Source organism: Odocoileus virginianus, unplaced genomic scaffold (genome assembly GCF_023699985.2).
Source record: "Odocoileus virginianus isolate 20LAN1187 ecotype Illinois unplaced genomic scaffold, Ovbor_1.2 Unplaced_Scaffold_21, whole genome shotgun sequence".
Taxonomy (NCBI): domain Eukaryota; kingdom Metazoa; phylum Chordata; class Mammalia; order Artiodactyla; family Cervidae; genus Odocoileus; species Odocoileus virginianus.
Window position 1 is genome coordinate 276,093 of NW_027224283.1, and position 14,975 is coordinate 291,067.

Below are 14,975 nucleotides of genomic sequence, written 5' to 3' on the forward strand. Positions count from 1 at the left end.
ACTGAAAAGATAGATTGTTATTATTGTATTCAAGCATTTATTGCTTATAGACTTTTGGATAGCAGCAATCCTGACTGATGTGTAATGCAGTACCCCTGTCTTTATTAGTGCATTCATTCATTTAATAAATCTTTAGCCGAACACTTTACATGTGAAGCATACCATGCGAGTTGTTTTGGTGATTAAATTAGCCTCTAAGACAGTTGATAACTTAGTGACCAAGAGAACAGGCGCTGGAGTTAGAACTCCAAACTCTTGGATTTGAGCCCAAACTCTCTCCGTTACTAGATGTGTGACTTTGAGAAAGATACTGTCTGAGCTTTCATGTGCTCATCTGTAAAACAGAGAAAATAAAGGTTTCCAAGTCATAGTGTGATTGTGAATATCCAAGGGTTTCATGAATATTAAGTCTTTTAGCATAGTGCCTGGTGGGGATGCAGCACTGGTTCCCCAGCTCATGTGAAAACATTAGCAATTGTGAAAACAGACAGCCCCCTACGAACTCCCCAACTTACCCTGTAGGACCTTACAGTGGAGACCCTTCTCTAGAAAGTGCTGAAACTGGCATACAAGTAATGTCTCATGAAAGCATTGGCAAAGGTTCTTTCTTCAAATATTTGAAGGCTGTCTGGTATAAAAGGGCTTTGACATTCTACAAGATATGAGAATTTAGCCAAGACCAATGAATGAAGACTTGTCCTAGCACTGGCAGAGGAGGCCAGTGCTAAATGGGGCTACCTAAATATATGGTGAGTTCCCCATGACTACAGATGCTTAGAGACACTGCACAGCATCCTTCTAAGATGTTGAAGATAACATCTGAGCACTGTCATGCTGAAATATGACCCTTGAAAATGAAAGTCGCTCAGCCGTGTCCAACTCTTTGCAACCCCATGGACTATATAATCCATGGAATTCTCCAGGCCAGAATTTGGAGTGGGTAGCCTTTCCTTTCTCCAGGGGATCTTTCCAACCCAAGGATCAAACCCAGGTCTCCCACATTGCAGGCAGATTCTTTACCAGCTGAGCCACAAGGGAAGCCCAAGAATACTGGAGTGGGTAGCCTATCTCTTCTCCAGCAGATCTTCCCAACCCAGGAATCAAATCAGGGTCTCCTGCATTACAGGTGGATTCTTTACCAACTGAACTATGAAGGAAGCCCTAATATGACCCTTAAGGTCACTTTTTTTTTAACTTTTTATTTTATATTGGAGTACAGTCAATTACAATGTTGTGATAGTTTCAGGTGGACAACAAAGGGACTCAGCCATATATATACATGTATTAAGGTCATTTTTAATCCTGAAATTCCATGGGTAATTATTTCTGGTCAGGAGGAGCAGAGAAGCTGCCATAGGCAGGGAGAACTTGAGTTGAGCTTGAAGGATCAATGGGATTTTAATAGAATGCATACAATCATTTCCTGCAGGGGGTACTGTCTATGGAAATGCATGGAGGCCTGGAGAACAGAGTAAGGACAGCTGGGATGGAAGATCACAGGGCCCAGCTAAGAGGAGAGTAAAGTACAACATGCAACATGGCCTGTGGCTGCCCCACTCCCCTCATAAAGCAAATGCCAGAAGTTGACAATCTACGAAAAAGATTCTACAGTATCCCAAGGTGGTGGGTGGTGGTGGTGGCAGTTTAGTTGCTGAGTAGTGTGTGACTCTTGTGACCCTATGGATTGTAGCCTGCCAGGCTCCTCTGTCCATGGGGATTTCTCAAACAAAATTACTGGAGTGGGTTGTCATTTCCTTCTCCAGCAGATCTTCCCACCCCAGGGATTGAAACTACGTCTCCTGCACTGCAAATTGACTCTACTGCTAAGGCACCAGGGAAGCCTACAGAATCCCAAAGTAGGATACAATGGGGCAATATTATCACACACACAGTCACATCATTGCCTGACACTCTAAATCCACAGCCCACCTTGGTGATCACTAGACATAGGCTTGGGGCAGTCCCTGACTGAGCCCACTGCTGGGGGGCTGCATAGTTTCTTTCAGGCTGGGGTTTCAGTCCAGGGAATACAAAGAGAACTAGGACATAGCAACTGATCCAACCCTACTCTGAAGAAAGACCCAGGGCACACCTGGGGTCAGGCCCCACACCCAGGACCCAGAGCACAGGGAAATGTGGGAAATACATGGAATCTGGAGTCAGGAGACCTAGATTCAAGTCCAAGCCGGCCACTCCCTCCATATAGCCTCCGAAAAATTATTTGACCCCTCTGAGGCCCATGTGCATGCTAAATCTTTTCAATCATTTCTGACTCTTTCTGACCCTGTGGACCATAGCTTGGCAGACTCCTCTGTCCTTGGGATTCTCCAGACAAGAATGCTGAGCTGGGTTGCCGTGCCCTCCTCCAGGGAATCTTCCCAAGCCAGGGATTGAACCCGAGTCTCTTATGCTTCCTGTAATGGCCAACGGATCATCCATAAAGTGCAGACCCTAACTCTCCCAGTTGATTCAAGAGGGACTGTATGAAAAGTGCTTTACTAAATTACATAAAGGTCAATTGTTTCTATATTAACATCTCTCTGTTGGCTGTGCCATAGGCTCCAGCCTGAAATTTTGGCTAAAGAAAATTAGACTCTGCCTGAATTCCTCCTTCTGGGATTCTCCGACCTCAGGGCCCTGCAAGGGCCCCTGTTCTGGGGGGTGTTGCTGGTCTACCTGGTGGCCTTGCTGGGTAACTGTCTGATCACCCTCCTCACATAGGCCAGCCCCACCCTGCACTCTCCCATGCACTTCTTCCTGCACCCCCTCCCCCTGGTGGAGGTATTCTACACCACTGACATTGTGCCCAGGACACTGGCTGACCTGGCCTTCCCGCACCCCTGTGCCATCTCCTTCTGTGGCTGTGCAGCCCAGATGTATGTCTTCATTGTCCTGGGCATCTCAGAGTGCTGCCTGCTCACAGCCACGGCCTGTGACTGCTGCGCTGCCTCCTGCCAGCCCCTACACTGCTCCACCCTCATGAGCTGGCGGGCCTGCGCATGGCCATGGTGGGCATCTCCTGGCTCATGGGCATCATCACAGCCACCACCCATTCCTCCCTCATCTTCACCCTGCCTTTCCCCAGCCGCCCAGTCATCCCTCACTTCCTCTGTGACATTCTGCCAGTACTGAGATTGGCAAGTGCTGGGAAGCACAGGAGCGAGGTCTCTGTGATGATGGCCACCGTGGTCTTCATCATGGTCCCCTTCTCTCTGATTGTCACCTCTTATGCCCGCATCCTGAGTGCCATCCTGGCAATGGCCTCCACCTGAGATGCTGAAAGGTCTTATCCACTTGTTCTTCCCACCTGCTCGTGGTCTTTCTCTTCTTTGGAATGGCCAGCATCACCTACATCCGGCGCCGGGCAGGCTCCTCTGTCACCATGGAATACATCCTCAGCCTGTTCTACACGGTCATCACACCCATGTTGAACCCCATCATCTACACCCTCGGAACAAGGAGGTGACAAAAGCCCTGTGGCATGTGGTGAAGAGGCAGGTCCCCTCGCCAGTCACTCAGCCATGTCTGACTCTTTGCAACCCCATGGACTGTAGCTCACCAGGCTCATCTATCCATGGAATTTTCCAGTCAAGAATACTAGAGTGAGTTGCCATTTCCTCCTCCAGGAGATCTTCCCAACCTAGGGATCAAATTCATGTCTCTTGTGTCTCCTGAATTGGCAGACAGGTTCTTTACCACTGCACCACCTGAAAAGCCCCATGCAGCATCTCAAAAGGATTAGTCTTCCTGGCAGAAAGGGTTGACATTAAAACAGAGAGAAATCTCAATCTTACCTCCTCTCCCACACCCCAGACTCACTCTCAAAGAATGAGTTATTAGAGCAGAAGGGAAGGAATACTTACTACGGGGAAGAATACTGAACATCTTCTAGGTTGTTCTGGATCCCTGAGCAAGGTGATTGTCATGGCTACACCAGTCATCAGAGGTCCATGTCAGTCATGAAGGCACATGTCTATGAAGGTGACATCCAACTAAGTGACACACCTAGAGGTCATGGAGTTTACCTTGCCCCCCATCTCCTTTCTCCCAGAAACATACTGCAATCTTATGTCCTGGATGCCTTTTAGAAGAGAGGGAACTGTTATCCCCTTGAAGTATTCCACATGAATGTTCCTCCCTGCCTTTCCCCATCCTTGATTTCTGACATCATCCTTAACTGGTGATAACATGTCCAACTGTCAAGAGCATCTCCCCAGTGTCCCCTGTTCTTCTCCCAACCTGTGTCATCAGCTTGATCCCGGACCTCCTTCCCTGGCACCTCAGAGCCTGAGGCCCTGAGGTCATGCTGGATGGGAATTGGAAAGTGGACACTTAACAGTCACTGTGGCCGTCCAGCATTGGACCCTCCTTCATTGTTAGAAGAATTCTTCACTTTAGAAGTCTGGTGGGGAGAAAAACTATCTCATTCTGAGAGCTGAGAATAGTTCTTAACCCCCCACCCAGGCACATGACCCGTTTCCACCAGTTGGAGGCACCATTGCCTAACTTTGACTGAGGCTCCAGTGACAACAGCAAAGAAGTCTGCAGCTGAAGAAGCAAGTTCCTGCTGTAGAAGTGGCATCTAGTCCCTCATGACAACATCAATGGTTTCCTCGACTGGCCAGATCATGCTTGGGAGTTACTCCTGGTTAAAGATTGATTTATTCTTTGGAGGTGTTTCTGGAAGGCTTCCTGGAATAAGTGACTTAATGTAGTGTTTCCAACCTTCTTCACATCATGGCACACATACAAAGTACTCATATTTCAGGGCAAACTGAAGGGGATTTGGAGGCATCTAGAAAGGACTTGCCCTTGGAGGAGGGCATGGCAACCCACTCCCATATTTTTGCCTGGAAAGTCCGTGGACAGAGGAGCCCGGCTGTGGGCTGCAGTGGGCTGCAGTCCATCGGGTCACACAGAGTCAGACAAGACTGAAACAATTTAGCACACACACAGAGAGGACTTGATGGAAAAAATTCAATGCACCCTCTTTTTACTATATGATTATTGGGAAAATAAAATATATAATAATATAGAAGTTTTTAAATACAGATTTTACATAAGGCTTCCAAATAAAATATTTAAATGTTTATAAGGAGCTTGCTTCTGTGAACATAATTTTTATATTAGGTTTTGTGCTTGAAAAATGACTAAACACCTCCTGATCAAAATGTTTTATTTATTTTTAATTAAACTATAGTTCATTTCTTGATCAAGCCTTTAGAGTACTAATTTCTTAAAATAACTATGTTCATGATAAGTGAAAACTGCTCACAGAAGTGGATGATAAAAAATGTAAAACCTTTTTCAAAGTCATTTAAAATTTTTCAATAGTTGAAATTATTATATATTTATATTATTATAAATTATACATTTATATTTACTAGCTCTTTCTTTTCTTTTATTTACAAGGGTAATCTTGAAAGTCCTCATTTATAATGAAAAAGAATTTCATATCCAATCATACTTTTCATGCACACTGAACATATGTAAATTGTTAGCACACCCTCTGTGAAGCCAGCTAGATATCACAAGAGGGCACATAAGCAGGGAACAGACAGAAGATCCAGGACCACTGTGGACAGCTGGACTCTCAGGAAGCCCCTTGAATGCCCCACCCTTCTACCACGAGGGCCACACCATGGGCTGTGCACCGCGTTCCATGGTCACATGGGAAGCCCACCTCCTCCACAAGTCCCTCATCCACAGTGGGCAGCAGGACAGGCAGGAACTGGCTGCAGGGAGCAGGCATGCAGGTGGCAGAGCCCTCTAGGTGCCCTGCAGCATCTGTGATCTTCCCAGATGAGGAATCAAACTCATATCCCCAGCACTGGACCACCAGGGAAGTCCTTAGTCTTTGAACCTCACACATTAGCCAGTTTGCCCTCAAGGTTTTCATAGCAGTAGCCTACTAACTGGGCTTCCCTGATATTTCATAGGGTCTCAAAGAGTCAGACACAACTAAGCGACTGAACTGAACTGATAGCTCAGTTGTTAAAGAAACCGCCTGTAATGCAGGAGACCCTGGTTCAATTCCTGGGTCAGGAAGATCCCCTGGAAAAGGGATAGGCTACCCACTCCAGTATTCTTGGGCTTCTCTTGTGGCCAGCTGGTAAAGAATCTGCCTGCAATGTGGGATTAAACAAAAACTGCTCACAGAAGTGGATGATAAAAAAATGTAAAACCTTTTTCAAAGTCACTCAAAATTTTGCAATAGTTGAAATTATACCTAAATATATATTTATATTTACTAGCTCTTTTGTTATTTACAAGGGTAATCTTGAAAATCCTCATTGATAATGGAAAAGAATTTCATATCCAATCATACTTTCATGCACACTGAACATTTTCTTCTTTGATGTCAGTGTTTTATGTCTAATCAGCAAGAAATCTAAATCTTGTCCCAATGTGTTTCTGTGATTACTCCTCTTCATTAACTGGGTGGTATTGAAGTTATTTATTGCCACCTAACAAACCACCCTAAATCTAGTGGCATAAAGAAACAGGCAGTTTACATGATCCCTATAGTCTAGGAGTTTAGAAAGAGGACACCAAGGATGTCTCTTCTCTGCTGCTCCATGTCTCTGTCATCAGCCAGAAGAGCTTCAGTAGTTAGAAGGGACTTGAGCAGTGAGAACCGTCATCTAACAGTTCTTCATTCACTTGTCATGTGCCAGCAATGACTGGGTTTATTCACCTACACGTGACCTCTCTATGAGCCTTGGATTTCTCACAGCATAGCTGCTGGTTTCCAAGAAGGAGCATTCCAAGAGCAAACATCCCAAACCGAAAGCCAAGACAAAAGCTGTGAGGCTTCTGTTGTCCTAACCCTGGAAGTCACACAATATTATTTCCACCACCAACCGGGTGGGTCACTAAGGAAAACCCATATTCAAGAGTAGGAGGCAGAGTCCACCTTCTGATCCAGGAGAGTTACAAGGTCCCACTGCCCTGCATGGAGGCGAGGGGCTTCTTCTCTGGTACTTCCAGTGGCTAAGACTCCAAGCTCTCAATGAAGGACACCTGGGTTCAATCCCTGATCTGGGAAATAGATCCCACATGACTCACGTGGCAACTAAGAGTCTGCATGCCACAACTAAAGATCCCATATCCTAACAAGGAAGATCGGAGATCCCATGTGCTGCAACAGAGGCCCAGCCCAGCCAAATAAATCAAGTAAATAATCTTTAAAGTGCATATGGGGATTTATTTGGTAGTCCAGTGGTTAAGACTCCCCACTTCTACTGCAGGGGACATGGAGCCAATACCTAATCAGGGAACTAGGATCCCAATATGCCCCATGGCATTACAGAAATTTTGAAAAAAAAAAAAAGTGCATGTGGAATGGGAGAGATTGCTGCTGCAATGTTTGGGACATTTTATCTGTTAGAGATAGATTATCAAGTAATCTAAGAACCTATGTGTGTGCGTGCTAAGTCATGTCCGACTTGTTGCGACACCATGAACTGTAGCCTGCCAGGCTCCTCTGTGCATAGGATTCTCCAGGCAAGACTACTGGAGTGGGTTGCCCTGCCCTCCTCCAGGGGATCTTCCCGACCCAGGGATTGAACCCATGTCTCTTATGTCTCCTGCATTTGCAGGTGGGTTCTTTACCACTAGGGCCACCTGAGAAGCCCCCAAGAGCCTATGAAAGTGAAAGCAAAAGTCGCTCAATCATGTCCGACTCTTTGCAACCCCACCGACTATACAGTCCATGGAATTCTTCAGGCCAGAATACTGGAGTGGGTAGCCTTTCCCTTCTCCAGGGGATATTCCCAACCCAGGGATCGAACCCAGGTCTCCCGCATTGCAGGCGGATTCTTTACCAGCTAAGCCACAAGGCAAGCCCTCAAGAGCTTATCAGTTCAGTTCAGTTCAGTCACTCAGTCATGTCCGACTCTTTGCAACCCCATGAATCGCAGCACGCCAGGCCTCCCTGTCCATCACCAACTCCTGGAGTTTACTCAAACTCATGTCCATCGAGTCAGTGATGCCATCCAGCCATCTCATCTTCTGTCATCCCCTTCTCCTCCTGCCCTCAATCCCTCCCAGCATCAGGGTCTTTTCCAATCCCTCCAACTCTTCGCATGAGGTGGCCAAAGTCCTGGAGTTTCAGCTTCAGCATCAGTCTTTCCAATGAACACCTAAGGACTGATCTCCTTTAGGATGGACTGGTTGGATCTCCTTGCAGTCCAAGGGATTCTCAAGAGTCTTCTCCAACACCATACTTCATGCCAAATCTATCTGCTCCTCATAATGAATGGCTGTTTGTATTTTAGTACAATCTGAAATCTCTACTATAATCTGCTTCTCATATAAGAATGACTCTTCCCTTCGTCTTTGCTCCTATCCATGAACACAAACACTTCATTACTGTTGTTTTCATTCGGGTGTTCTCTCATGTCCCTTACAAGCATGTGCATTCACGTCAATGAAAAGTGGTTTCATTTCTTACTTTTTCATTAAACACTCGAAACATGTCTTCAAATTTCAATTAAAATGAAATATTTTAATTGAATCAAATCCCCCATTCCTACTTTTTAAATAAATGTTGGGTTTAATTCTATATATGTTCCTGCATTATCAAATACATTTCTGATAGAGGAGAACTTTTTTCACTTAGAGGATGAAAATAAAATCCTGCTTATAACATTATACATGTGATGACTTGAGTTTTATTTGCCATATTCTAACTCCTTTATCTGTATACATCTAAACTTTTTTCTCCTCCATTTCCTGTATATTTTCAGTGCCAGCCACATTCAGACACATTTTTATCATAACACAACATCTGGTACTTCACTCTGGGTTGAAATGCTGAGAACCATGGATGGAAGGCACATTCCTGGAAGCCATTCCTGCATCAGGCAACTAGCAATAACTTAACTAAACTCAAAAGAAACTGTGAACAACATAAATCCAAACACTGTCATCCTACCAAACTCAATCTATCCCCAACTCAACTTTGCCTTAGATCTAAAATTATACATTGACATTTCAACAGCACACATCACAAGGGGAGACTGGGCTGTGTCTCTCTCATAGAGGAGAGAGACAGAAGTCACAACAGATCAAATAAAATAAAATAAAATAAAAAGAAGTTACGGAAATTTCCTGGTGGCCCAATGGCTAAGACTCTGTGCTTCCAATGCAGGGGACCTGGGTTCAATCTCTGGTCAGGGAACTAGATCCCACATGCTGCAACTAAGCCTGGGCACAGCCAAATAAATAAAGATTTTTAAAAAAGAAGAAGTTACAACAGATTGCAGTTAAAATATATTACTATGCAATTTTTGTAAAAATATATGACCAGAGAAACACAATTGCTAGAATTTTCTGGCCCTTTTAAGGAGTCCATGCAAGTGAATGTTAAGCATCACAGTAAATCTACCTCCAAGTTTAAGCTTCACAGTGTATCTTCCTCTAAGTAGACACTGTTGTTATACCAATTGCACAAGATGAGGAAACAAAACTCAGAGATGTTGAACAATTTTCCCTAGGTAACACAGCTAGAGAATAACACACTTGAGCTTTCAACACTAGAGCCCATATTCTTACTATATACAGAATTAATTCTCCCTCTGATAATGTGAGTTTAGAGAAAGTACAGTGGTTAGGATCACTGCCCTGGCACTGGTTAGATCCAGATTCAGTGTGTTTTCTTTGGGCAGGGATAGAAATTCACCTTTCTTGCCTTGCCTCGGAGTTACACCAACTCTAGTGGTGTGCCATCACTTAATCCCCAGGCATCTTGATCATCCCACCATCCTATAGGACACCACATGCCCCATCGTCTTCATGAGACTATGTTGACAGCACCTGGAAAGAAGCATATGGTATGCATGGTAGATATACATTCACATCAGAGAGGAGGAGATAAGTCCCATCAAATGCAGAGACATGTCTCTCAGTGAAGACTGTCTGGGGACGTCAAGGGTTAGTCACGTGGTCATGTCCAATTTTTTGTGACCCAATGGAGCATAGCCCACCAATCTCCTCTGTCCATGGGATTCTCCAGGCAAGAATATTGGGATGGGTTGCCATTTCTTCCTCCAGGGGATCTTCCCAACCCAGGGACTGCACCTGGGTCTTTGACATCGCAGGTAGGTTCTTTACTGTCTGAGGCGCCAGGGAAGCCACTATGGCAATGTCAAGACATCTCCTCAAATATTAAGGACAATCTGCCTGACACTTTTCTCTTTACAGTAAGAAAAAGACCTCCTGAGGTCTTTGGGGAAACAAAGATTGGGGAAACAACACGTAGTTCATATGGATGTGCTGCTTCAAACTATTTAGCAGATATCTTACAGTCAGAGCATGAAAAGGCTCTCTAGCTGGTGCAGGCCACAATTCTGCCATTGGACCTTCTACTCAGCAGACCCTAAGAAGCTCCATGGCAGTGGCACTGGAAACTGTGGTAAGTCCAAGAGGCAAACCCACATTTGAGAACTAAATCCAGGTTTTGAGAACCAAGGCTTGCCCTTTGGAGCAAATAATTATCTTATTGCAAAATAGTTCTCAGGCTCCTGATAGGCAAAATTATATACTGAACACCTGACCACTGAACAAGTGACTCTTGAACTGCATGCTCAGAATAGATTGGATGTAATTGTCATCCAAGACAAGGAACCTCTCAGAAACTTAGACAAAACAGCTAAGTGTACTGTGGTATCTTGGAAGAGATAAAAGTACATTAGGCAAAAACTAAAGAAATCTGAATAAGATGTCAATCTTAGGTAATAATAATGTATCAGTATTGGTCCACTAATTCTGACAAATGTATCATACTAATTTAAGATGTTAAAAATACAGGTAACCAGATTTGGAGTACATGAGAATCATGTGTGTTATTTAGCTCCATCACAACTCTTAGTCCATTTTCTTGCCCTGGAAACTTGACTGCTCTCAACTGGACCATAAAACAACAAAAACTCTCTTATTTGGCAATGAGTTTTGAAAACTCAAAAAAATGTGCCTATAGTTTGACTCAGCAACTCTGTTTCTAGAAGTTTATGATCAGAAGAATGTAAAAGTACACAAGTATAATGACATGTATTCAGCAATCAGTTCACTCCAGTTCAGTCGCTCAGTCGTGTTCAGCTCTTAGCCACCCCATAGCCTGCAGCCCGCCAGACTTCCTTGTCCATCACTAACTCTCAGAGTTTACTCAAACTCATGTCCATTGAGTCGATGATACCATCCAACCATCTCATTCTCTGTCATCTCCTTCTCCTCAATCTTTCCCAGCATCGGGGTCTTTTCAAATGAGTCAGCTCTTCGCATCAGGTGGCCAAAGTATTGGAGTTTCAGCTTCAACATCAGTCCTTCCAATGAATATTCAGGGCTGATTTCCTTCAGGATGGACTGGTTGGATCTCCTTGCAGTCCAAGGGACTCTCAAGAGTCTTCTCCAACACCACAGTTCAAAAGTATCAATTCTTCAGCGATCAGCTTTCTTTATAACAAAAAAAATTAAAACTATTCTCTGCCCTGTTTCCACCCAAGTCAGACCTCCCACTTTTAGTAAAGGCATTCATGTGGAAGCAGAGGTGACTGATAAGAAAGAGAAAGGTTTGCAGTGAGGAGTCTGGGAGGAAGAAAAGCACTGTCTCCAGAAATCGTAGCCCCAGAAAGGGGCCCTCAGGAAAGACCAGAGTGCTCAAACATGGACGAGACGGGCACAGTCACCTTCACTCCTCAACCTCCTCCCAGGACATGTCTCTCCAGCTTCGTACCTAAGACAAGTCAGTTTAGGGCCAAAAGAACGGGCACAGAGGCCAAGCTCTGAACAAGAGTGCACTCGAGCTGGGCAGGCTAGGGACCCTGACACACCACTCAGAACTGGGGCTTCTTTCTCACTCTCCCTTGAAAGTCTCCAAGGATCAGGCCCTCCAACAATGAGAGGGGGTCAAGGACTCCAGAGGTATTTCTTCACAGGCCGCCTCATTGCCCCTGTGACCTCCTTGTTCCTCAGAGTGTAGACGAAAGGGTTGAACATTGGCGTGACAACCGTGCAGAAGAGGGCAAGGATCTGGTCCCTGCCCTGGGAGGAGCCTGCCCCCAGCCTCATGTAGGAAATGATCCCTGTCCCAAAAAAGAGCGTGACCACAAACAGGTGGCAGGAACATGTACAGAAGACTTTTTGACGTCCCTGGGATGTCACGACCCCAAGGATGGTGACAAGAATAGAGGCTTAGGACACTACGATCAGTGAGAAGGATGTCAGGATAAAGGCTATGGTGATGGCAAGATTGCCCACTTCACCCCAAAGGTGCTGGCAGTGGCCAGGCTCAGCACGGGAAGGATGTCACACAGGAAATGATGGATGGTGTTGGCACCGTGGAAGGGCAAAGTGCAGATGAGGGTGCAGTAAGTGGTGCTGGTGATGATGCTCACGAGGTAGCTGGCGCCCAGCAGGCACACACAGGCTCCCGGGCTCATCAGGGTGGTATAATGCAGCAGCTGGCAGATGGCAGGAGAGTGGTCATAGGCCATGGCAGTGAGCAGGGCACATTCAGCGAAGCCAAACAGTGAGAATAAATACAACAGGGTAAAGCAGCTGACTGGTAAGATGCTAGGGCAGGAGGAGAGGAGGTCGGCCAGCATCCCGGGGACCACGGTCATGGTGTAGAGCACCTCCAGCCCGGAGAAGTGGTGCAGGAAGAAGTACATGGGCGAGTGCAGGGCAGTGTCGGCCAGGGTGAGGAGGACGAGCAGCTAGTTGCCCAGCAGGGTGACCAGGTATACCAGAAGCACCCCCGGAACAGAGGGCCCCGGAGGGAACGGTAGCCTGAGAACCCCAGCAAAACAAGCTCAGTCACTGCTGTGCCATTGCCCCCTCTCATGGCCCCAAGGCCAGACTGGAGGGGGGTGAAGGGGTCAGCCTGGCAACCACAGAGGCTCTGTCCGCAGAAGGGAAGGCATGCGGGTAGGTCCACAAGACCCTCCCAGGGGGCAGGAGTGGACATATCAGCACCTGGGCGGCTGGCATCACCCCTCAGGCTCGGGACAGAAACCAGGGGAGTTGAGACGGTCCCTCCTTGAGGCTGGAACTGGAAAGACACAGGATTGGCTCCGCTCACCAAGTTCTTGGTTCTGGGAGCAAAGAGATGGGACAGTGGAGGATATGGGCAGAAAGCAGGGTGCACAGACAGAATAAATAAAGCTGGCAGAAGGAGACTGGGAGAAAAATGGATACAGCAGGAGGCAGGGCTGGAGTGAGAGCAAGAGCTAGAGAGAGAAAGAGAAGACACAGGACCAAGGCTTCAGAGAGAAGGCAGGTGGGGCTTTTACCTGCTCCCGAGTCCCCACGGCCCCAGGTCGGCCCTCCCTGATGCCAAAGGAAGCTCAGTCCCCCAGAGCCTGATTCCCAGAGGAGAGGTGGGAATGGAAACTATCAGCGGAAGCTGAAGAGGGGGAGAGGGTTCTGCCTGATGATGGGGAACAAGGAAGCAGTGGCTTAGCCTCTCTAATTCCTTGCAGTCGGGCCTGGGGGCTGGAGTCCACACCCCAAGGACAAAACAGATGCCACAAGGCCAAAGAGTCTGGGTTGTGTCCAGGGCCCCTCAGCCAGGCCTGTGAAGCTGGGTTCAGAAATCTCGTGTTCCAGCTCCCCACCAGGGTCTGCCTGCTGAGCTGCCCAGCTCACTGCCCCAGGGGCTGCCCTCTGCCCACGCCCACAGTGAGTCCCCAAGCTTCTTCTTTCCAGTGCCTAGAAACCAGGACAGCACTTTCTCAAAATCCTTTTGTAAGACTGTGCTAATCCTCAAAGAAAGGAAACTGCTAAAATAGAAACAGGTCTGACTTCTGGATGAACTTCCCAACCCACCCCAGGCATCAACTTGCTCCCCAGGTACTGAGGAAGATGTTAGAAAGAGGAAACAGATCTCAGCTAGAATAAATTATGTCACCAACAGTGGGGGAGGGAGGTAACACAGTGACCAGAGAGGATGCCTCAAACCCTAACGGCTCAAAGAATAAGGACCAGAGAGAAATTCCAGTCCTTGGAAAGACATGTATCACATAACCAAGAAAGAAGCTTTCTTTGCCACTGGTTCATCTCCTGTTGAGAGTTGTATGTGTGTATGTTTGTGTGTATGTGTGTGTGTGCTCAGTTATTCAGTCGTGACTGACTTTTATAGCCTGGACTTCCAGGCTTCTCTCTCCAGGGTATTTTCCAGGCAAGAATACTGGACTGGGTTGTGATCTCCCACTCCATGGTGATAGCTTACAATGAACAATGTCGGATTGGTGATCTCTGAAGAAGATTTAGCTTTGGGACCAGGGACCAGACTTGATCACTCAAGAGCTTTTGTGTAGCAGAGTTTTATTAAAGTATAAAAAGGGACAGGGAAAGCTTCTGACAGACATCAGAAGGGGGACGGAGAGTGCCCCTCTTGCTAGTCTTAGCAAGGGAACTATATAATTTTTCAATTGGTTATTACACTAAATCAAAAGAATGTCTCAAGGTTGTAAAGGTCTTACCAGACCCACTCCCACAATATACATTTTAAGATAACAGGATTAGTCAGAAGGTTCTCAAGAAGGAGAAACATGTCCTCAAGCAGGATACATTGTTGTTATATAATCCTTAGTACAGAGTTTAAGCTGAGTTGTTTTGTTGTGTAATCTTTAACTCTGGGCTTAAATAATAATAATAATAATAATAATAATAATAAAAACATTTTATGTGACTAAGACTAAGGAATGTAGAGAAAAAAATTTTGCCCTTTCCTCTTCCTCAAGAGCCCCAGACCTCTTTCTCCTCCTTCGGGACCCCAGACTTCTTACCAACCTACCTAAGACTTGATTCCCTCAATGGTAGCTCAGTTGGTAAAGAATCACCCCTGCAAAGCAGGAGACCCTGTTCAATTCATGGGTCAGGAAGATCCCCTGGAGAAGGAAATGGCAACTCACTCTAGTATTCTTGCCTGGAGAATCCCCATGGACACAGGAGACTGATGGGCTGCAGTCCAC

The 14,975-nt window shown here is 46.1% G+C and overlaps 2 pseudogenes; one reads left to right on the forward strand and one right to left on the reverse strand.

The window, feature by feature from the left end:
- The first annotated feature begins 1,537 nt into the window (after nucleotides 1-1,537).
- Nucleotides 1,538-10,334, forward strand: LOC139033611 (olfactory receptor 10P1-like; annotated as a pseudogene).
- A 1,573-nt stretch (nucleotides 10,335-11,907) lies between these two features.
- Nucleotides 11,908-12,844, reverse strand: LOC110123588 (olfactory receptor 10P22-like; annotated as a pseudogene).
- Between the last annotated feature and the right edge of the window lie 2,131 nt (nucleotides 12,845-14,975).